General features: G+C 39.0%; 1 non-coding gene across 1 annotated transcript; it reads left to right on the top strand.

Annotated features, from left to right (window-relative positions):
- Positions 1 to 7,011: 7,011 nt before the first annotated feature.
- On the top strand, positions 7,012 to 7,118 carry LOC111761414 (U6 spliceosomal RNA). The gene has a single exon (XR_002794788.1). It is a non-coding gene; the product is annotated as a U6 spliceosomal RNA (small nuclear RNA).
- The last annotated feature ends 765 nt before the right edge of the window (positions 7,119 to 7,883 follow it).

The following is a 7,883-nucleotide window of genomic DNA, read 5'->3' as shown; positions in this document are numbered from 1 at the left end:
ATAAGTACCCATTTAGGAGGTACATTGAGAGTTTGAAGTGTTTAGGGGTTCAGCAGTATACCTTGTGTGTTCAATTATTACACAAACAAAGTGAAAGGAAAAATGGTTATTTAAGCACAAAGGGAGAAGAGGTGACATCTAACTGTGATTGAGAAAAATTCACGGAGGAGGAATTGCACTGTGTCCTGAAGAATGTGTAAGACAAAAGTGCAGCCTGGGGGGAAACTGCGTGTGTGGAAGCACTGAGGCAAACTCACAAATCAAGTGGCTGTGCACTTTCACAAAAGCAGTTTTTCCAAACTGTGAGCTGACTCTTTAGGGTTTCTAGGGATATGTAAGTCTATATATGTACCAAACATGGAAGAGGCTGCTCAACAGCAAAAATAAATGCCTCTCCCAAATGTAAGTTAACTGCAGTTGGGATTAATTATACAGTTGTAATTCTGTGTTTTTCTTAATCACAAGGCACAACTGCTAACATGGGAGAATCCTTGGAAAATTAACATCAAAAATTAACATTATAAAGGAGTCCATACGTGACAGTTTGGGAACCACCAAGTCAGAGTACAGAGTAAATGAGCAGGAGTAGGCCATTCCCTTCTCCTGGCAGAGCTCTGTTAGCCTCATCTACTCAAGGATATCACTGTAGCAATTCACCCCTGTTATATGAACTTGTCCTTACTACTAAATCTTTCTCATTATCACACAAATATGTTGTGATTTCTCCCAGTCGGAAAAACAGGCAATCCATCTCAACACTGCTTCTACCTCCAAACCAGTTACTTAAAAAAAAATTAAATTTTTAAAAAATCCTAGGGAGGAAAATATTTTGGGTATATGCACAGATTCCAATCACTCTTCTCTCTGTGAGGTTTGCTTTCAAAATATGCCTTATATGATTTCTTAGCTTCACCTTTACCTCTACCACGGCCATCCAAGCCACTGTCATCTCTTTCTAGGACACCAGTAGCTTCCTAAGTGATCTTCCTGTTTTTACCCCCACCTCCCTCTAGTCTATTATCAACATAGCAGTCAGAACAATCCTGTTCAAACATGTCAGATCAGATCATTCCTTTGCTCAAAATTCCCCAGACTTTTCCGGCTTCATTCAGAGGAAAATGCCAGTCCATGGAGTGATCTCCCAGGACTACACTCTCTGTGCTCACAGTTTTCTTTCTGATCCCATCTCCTCCCCCTGTCCTCCTCTTTCACTTTCCCTCTGCCCCACTGGCTTCTTCACAGATCCCTGAGCTGGCCAGGCAACTTGGCTCTGCCTCTGATGATTTTGTGGCATAGCCAATTCCTTGCTAGTAAATTTTTGCTTTTCAATATGATTTCTATTGGTTATAATAGTTAGGGTTGGTCTACAGTGAAAAATGACCTTCCTCTGTGATTTGAGAGCATTCTCTAGAAACCCTATTAATAAAATTATATATATATATTTTTTAATATACCCTCAATAACTTTCTCCAGATATATTTTTTTATCATGTGGCCTTTTTTTCAGCTCTCATTCTCCTTAATGTCTCCTTATTATTGCACATGGTTGGCAGCTCCTTCTACTGCAGGGTGCTTCTGCCATAGCTTGTGGTCCATCCATCTCACTGATTGCTCCTTTTCAGCCTCCTTCACTAGCTCTTCCTTCTCAGCTCCCAGCCCTTAAATAAGGGCAATTTACAGAATCCTATCTTTGGCCTCTGGCTTTTTCCACATATTCCCTCCGGGAAATCTTATCCCCTCACAGATTCCATCTCCACCAGTACACTGATTACTCCTCACTTAGCGCAGCCTTCATTCCTGAGCTGTGGTCCCTATTGCCTACTAGCAGGCTCCATCTCCAGGTTCTACTATCACATCAAGCTTAGCATGTCCCCAGCTGAACTCATTAAGTTCTTTTTCAGTTAGTTGTTTCTGCATATCACATCCTTAGTGAATGCACCACTGGTCGGAAAGACGCCAAACTAGAAATCTCTGAGTCCTTACTGCCTGCCTCACCCATTACCTTGCAGGATTCCTCAGGAGAAGGTGTTTTTCCCAAGGCTTTGGTCTCCCTCTGTGACTCTTTGAGCATAAGAGGATGGATGGCTTAATTCAAATCTGACCTTAAAATTAGAAACCGTAGTCTGTTCAACAGGACAATGCTTTGGTACCCTAAAATGATGGGGGTGGGTTCTAAATACCAAGATAGTGGGGAGGGAAGGATGTATTCTGGCTCTGGTTCTTGTGTTCTTAGAAAAGTTAGTGAGTCTTCCTGAGCCTCAGTATTCTCATTGGCTAAATGGAGACAATAGTTATGACACAGGTTTTTGGAAAGAGTAAGTGAAATAAAAGTATATACAGGTACCTAGTGGTGTGCTCATGCTTTTACAGGGTCCTCAAAACATTTTATTTCCGTTATTCCTTCCTATCAAATGAGGCAACCACCCTTTGCTTAAAAAGTTCCTCTGCTCATTGGGAAGTGGACTTGGCCCAGTGGTTGGGGCATCCACCTACCACATGGGAGGTCCAAGGTTCAAACCCTGGGCCTCCTTGACCCATGTGGAGCTGGCCCATGCTCAGTGCTGATGCGCACAAGGAGTGCCCTGCCATGCAGGTGTGTCCCCCGTGAAGGGGAGCCCCACGCGCAAGGAGTGCGCCCCATAAGGAGAGCCGCCCAGCATGAAAGAAAGTGCAGCCTGACCAAGAACGGCACCACACACACGGAGAGCTGACACAGGAAGATGATGCAACAACAACAAAAAAGAAACACAGATTCCCATGCCACTGACAACAACAGAAGCGGACAAAGAAGAAGACGCAGCAAATAGACACAGAGAATAGACAACCGGGGCAGAGGGGGGAAGGAGAGAGAAATAAATAAATAATAAAAATAAATTTTAAAAAAATTCCTCTGCTCAGATATGTCTGAAATGTACCCTCCCCTTAAGAACAGGTTGTAAAAGTGATCCACCTGTGACTTAGTAATTGATAAAGGCCAGGGAGTTACTTGGGGGTTGTAAGTTACCTGATTTCCAAAGTCCCCTGACTTATGATCTAGAATGTAAATATGATTATATTACAAAAAAAAAATTGCATTTTATTTTTGTGTGGTTTGTGCTTTGGGGTGATTGGAGTTTTTTCTTTACACTCTCATGCTAAGATCATTGGAACCCTGCTCCAGTACTAGTTAGTAGAGTTGAAGAGACAGCTTGATGGTAGTTACATGTCTGAGCTCTAGAGTAGAACTGGCCAAATTCAAATCCTCTCACTAGCTTTTAGGGCCCCCTCAAGGACTAAGCATAAAGTGGAGGTTTCCATTCCTGAGAAGAGAATAGGATGACCTGGTTTGGGAATTATTTTAAATAGTGATTAAGATAATTAAAATAAGACATTTGGGAGTTTTTAAACATTGATTTTAAATATTGTTCTGTATCAAAATAAAGTTGTATTTCTTGTTTCACGTAGAATTTAGGTTATTTTAGGGTAAGGCTATTTTATGTAAAAAACCCAAGCAGGTAGCTCTTCTTGTTATCCATTGCTGTTCCTCTCCATTACTCACCCATAAGAATGATCTGTTCCTCGGACAGATGCTCCATTAGCAGACACTACCACCCACTTCACTGCAGTTTCCATAAAACATATGATGTCTGAAAATAAATACATAACTTACATAGGTTGTGAATTCCCAAAGTTTGCATTTTCAAACCAATGAAAAAATGGTAAATATCACAAGTAAGCAAGAAGGCTATTTTGATGTTTCAAGAGTGATTTCACCTGGATAATGATAACCAACTACATTGACATCAATAGAATCCTTTCCTGTGGGCTTAACACTGTTTTTCCCTCTTCCAAACTCTTCTCACAAAAACTTAATGACTCTAACATCTTGCCACTTAACTCTCTTTCAGATACTATATTCTCACTGAAGTAAAAGAATTATGCCTCTCTGGAGTATTTGCATTATCTCTAAATGCATCTCTTGCATAAAGTTGGAGCATTGAATTTTAGCATTCAAAAGGCATCCAGCGTCCCAACCTCACCAGGCATTTTTAGGACTCCAGAAATCGTGCTAACTACATTTGGAAAATCAGTCTTATCCTCTATCTGTCCAAGCAATCCTTGTCACTAAATAGAAATAATCCTGTCTTTTCTATCACTATGAACTTATTATAAAATAGTAATTAAAATTATGGGAAATGGAATCCAATTGTAATCAGCTCTCCCTCCCCCTAGCATATGGATTTAGGTGACTTTGGGCAAATTACTTACTCGCTCTGGGCCTTCATCTGAATATGAGCAATAGCTTTCCTCTGAAAATAAGTATTATAATAATAGTACTTACATCACGGGATGATATAAGTACTATTAGTGATTTATATCACTAAAGTAATTTATATAAAGTACCTGGAACAGCACTTTGCATACATTAAATGCTTAATAAATACAACTTATTTTAATCATTTTACTCAATTCCTGAAAATACAGTAACCTAAGATGAGATAAAATATGGAATGTATTATGTTTGAGAATCTTGAGGCATCTCATTTTTCAAGTGACTGTCAAGTCTACTCAGCTAAAGAAAGCCAAAGTCCCTGTAAGTTGCTCCAATAACATTCAAAGTATAAAAGTGAACAAACACTGGACAAGAGCGGGGGAAAGGGATGCACAGTTTCAAATCATGTCTTAACAAGCAAATAGTAATCATTTTTACATCAATTAATATTTTTCAACTGCAGTCTTGGAATCTTTCAGGATAGAAGGATTTTGGCTTTTCTGATTCCTGTCAGGGAGAGATTGTTGCCAAGAGGGAGAGGAGAGATATCAGCCAAGCCAACTAAGTCCTGGCTGGAAAAATATTCACCTAAATTTTATGCACCCGATGTCCCCTCTTCCTCTCCCAGGACAGATAGAGTTCACATTTGGACAACTGTTTTGTGTTTAGCCCTCCCTCTTATAATGCTGAGTAAATAGTGTCCAGGAGATTAGGACTGTTAAGACAAAGACTTGTTTTAATCAGAAGGAAGGAAACTACCACTTCAGCTGAGGAAGAGTTGATGCGATCACATGACTAGGAAAGGCATCCATTTATTTTTAAAATGACAGCAGCAGTCTCCTCTTTATGCATCTGGCAGTGCTGTTTACCGCATACCATGTGAATAACCTGCGAGTAAATTTTCCCATGGATATGAATACCCAGCACAAGAGATTTAAAGGTAGAATGGTAAAGACAAAAACAAACAAACAAAAACTTCCATTGGTTAACAGAGAGCTAAAAGCCGATAGAAACAGAAATCAAGGTAGTATGTAATATAGAATGTTAGACTGCAGACCTATGAACCCTAAAGTAAATTTATTGTGAAACCTTATCCTCAATCCCTAAATAAACATTCAGATAATAATAAGTGTATGCACAGTTATAACTGTTCAGGAAACACAGGAATAAAAAGAGGTTCTATCCCTATGGAAACCCTAATGTCAGATGTGTTCACTGCAGAAATCTCACACCTGCTAACCATGTAGGGGAGACGAAAAGAGAGGGGATGGGGAGAAATCTCTTTTGATCCAGCAAGAGAATATGAGTGTATAAAAAGGAAGTGAAATAAATAAATAAATAAACAAAAAAAAAGAAATTAAGTGTTGTAACTGAAAAGAAAGGAAAGGTTAGACAATGAAATCAAGAATTTGGTTCAGATGATTTGGAAGAGAAAATTATTTTAGGATACTAAGATCATACAATTAGGAGTGATGAGCAGACTAAAGAAGAAAACAGATTCTAGAAGGAATGTGATGCATTGCCAAAAAAGGTGAAGAAGTGAAGAAATCGGTTTAAAAAATGAAATAGAGAGAGAGAGACAAAAATGCTTTACATTTTATTGCACATTACTTACACTTTCCAGAACATTTGGAAAAAGCTCTCTTTATTCCTTTCTCTTTCCAAAAACAGGCTTTCAAATTAGCCTTTGTTCTTTCCTGAAAAATGCCTTGCTTGACTCCAGATATAGATGACCTCAAAGATCCTGGGCGTCTTGGGAAGGTATGCTGGGAGGTGGGGTGGGGCAGACCTGGGCAGTAAAGCACCATAAAATGGTTTCTCTGGCTCTAGAGGAGAATAACCCAGATGCAGAAACCTGGACACATAAAGGTAGAATACTTAGTACAAGGAAGCAAGCGATAAGGGATGCAGAATTTGAAAGACTCCCATGTCCTTTTCCAAGAGATGGAGCTCCATCTTGGCCTTGATAGTACTTTCCGGGTGGGGGAAACAACACAAGCAACCACAAAGGTGGAAATCCCCACGTGTGTTAATGGGCAATGAATACGGGGAGGGTAGGGAAGATAGATTTGGAAGGATTGGTTGTGTCCTAGTGTGGATTTTTCAGTGCTAGTCATAGGAGACAGGATTTTTCAATATCTTAACTTAAACTCAGTGGACAGTTTTGAACATAGAGAGTCACTGTTCAAGAAATATTTTAGAAAATTTTGTTTGATGGCAGTGCCTGGGAGGGGACATCAAAGTAGGACCCTGCTGCAATGGCCTACATATGACATGATGGCTTGAAATAAGGTGGTAGACGAAGTCGTGAGATTCAGTAGAGAAGTAGTGGATCAAGAAACAGTATATAGGAAAATGATGTGTTACTGGGGTTGGAGAATGATGACCCTGTATCACCCTGTTCAATGGCTAATTTGTTTCTTCTCCTCCAAATAAATGTTTATTTGAAAGGCCCTTGGGAACAGTTGCAGAAACAAACCTTAATTCTTAGAAATGTTTATCTTTTCTTTCCTATGACTGACTTAAAGATCTCTCTCATATCCAGCCCCAACTTTATTTTAAAAATCTCTCATCTTTAATGACTTCCAGGCAATTTCTCTGTATGAAATTTTTATATAATATAATTCTATGGGAGAAATACCTATAGCACATGTTCCAGTGAATTCTCTCAGATTGCTGGGAACCAATTAAACCTCTAGAGAACATCTTAATTACAGGAAAGAGGCTCTGATGTCACCCTCAGTATAAAAAAGAATGAGGGTGCTCACTTCGGCAGCACATATACTAAAATTGGAACAATACAGAGAAGATTAGCATGGCCCCTGCGCAAGGATGACACACAAATTTGCGAAGCGTTCCATATTTTTCTACATCCTCAAAAAAAAAAAAAAAAAAAAGAGGAATGAAATATCCCAAGAAAAAGACCACAGATAACCTGAAAACATGCATTTTTAAAGCTCTGATTCGAATCTACTCAGGTAACAAGGTTTCTAACTGAATTCTTTCTTTGAAAATGTCTTGAAAATTCAGCACCACATAGTTTTCTTTTGACAAAAGGAGGTCATAGTATTTGAGCTTCAAATTCTCCCTTTTTCCCTGATACAGGAAGACAGAGCAGTCACATGACCCAAAATTGAACCCCAAGTAGCACACTCAGCCCAGCCCTAGGGAACATACTAGGGATTCACTCCATCCTTTAGTCAGTTCTTCAAAGAGAACAATAGACACCCAAGAACAATAAGAACAATTTCAAATTTCCATGTAAAAGAAATATCATAGAAAATAGCTTTTTGGCAATAACCCCCTCTACCCTGTCAACAGTAGACAAGTAAATATAGTACATAAGTTCCCCCTACTTGGTACTCCCACAAACTTCATTTGGATTGTGTCTAACCTTTATACACAAGTCTTCTTGATATATCTTTGGAAACTGTTTCTATATGGAAAACTCTTCCTTTAATCTTTCTTTAGTCTAAATAATTGTTCCACTATAGAAGGTCCTCTCTAGTTTTTAAAAAAGTCTTTATTAGGCATACTTAGTTCCTTAGTTAGCACTGTGACCATTGGGTTTTTGTCCTTCCAGTTTGAGCAATAAGGGAAAAAGAACTAGATCGATGGAGTATTACTATTAC

This window comes from Dasypus novemcinctus, chromosome 2 (genome assembly GCF_030445035.2).
Source record: "Dasypus novemcinctus isolate mDasNov1 chromosome 2, mDasNov1.1.hap2, whole genome shotgun sequence".
In the NCBI taxonomy this organism is placed as follows: domain Eukaryota; kingdom Metazoa; phylum Chordata; class Mammalia; order Cingulata; family Dasypodidae; genus Dasypus; species Dasypus novemcinctus.
The sequence above is the reverse complement of the archived record's forward strand: the minus strand, read 5'-3'. Positions and strand labels throughout refer to the sequence as shown.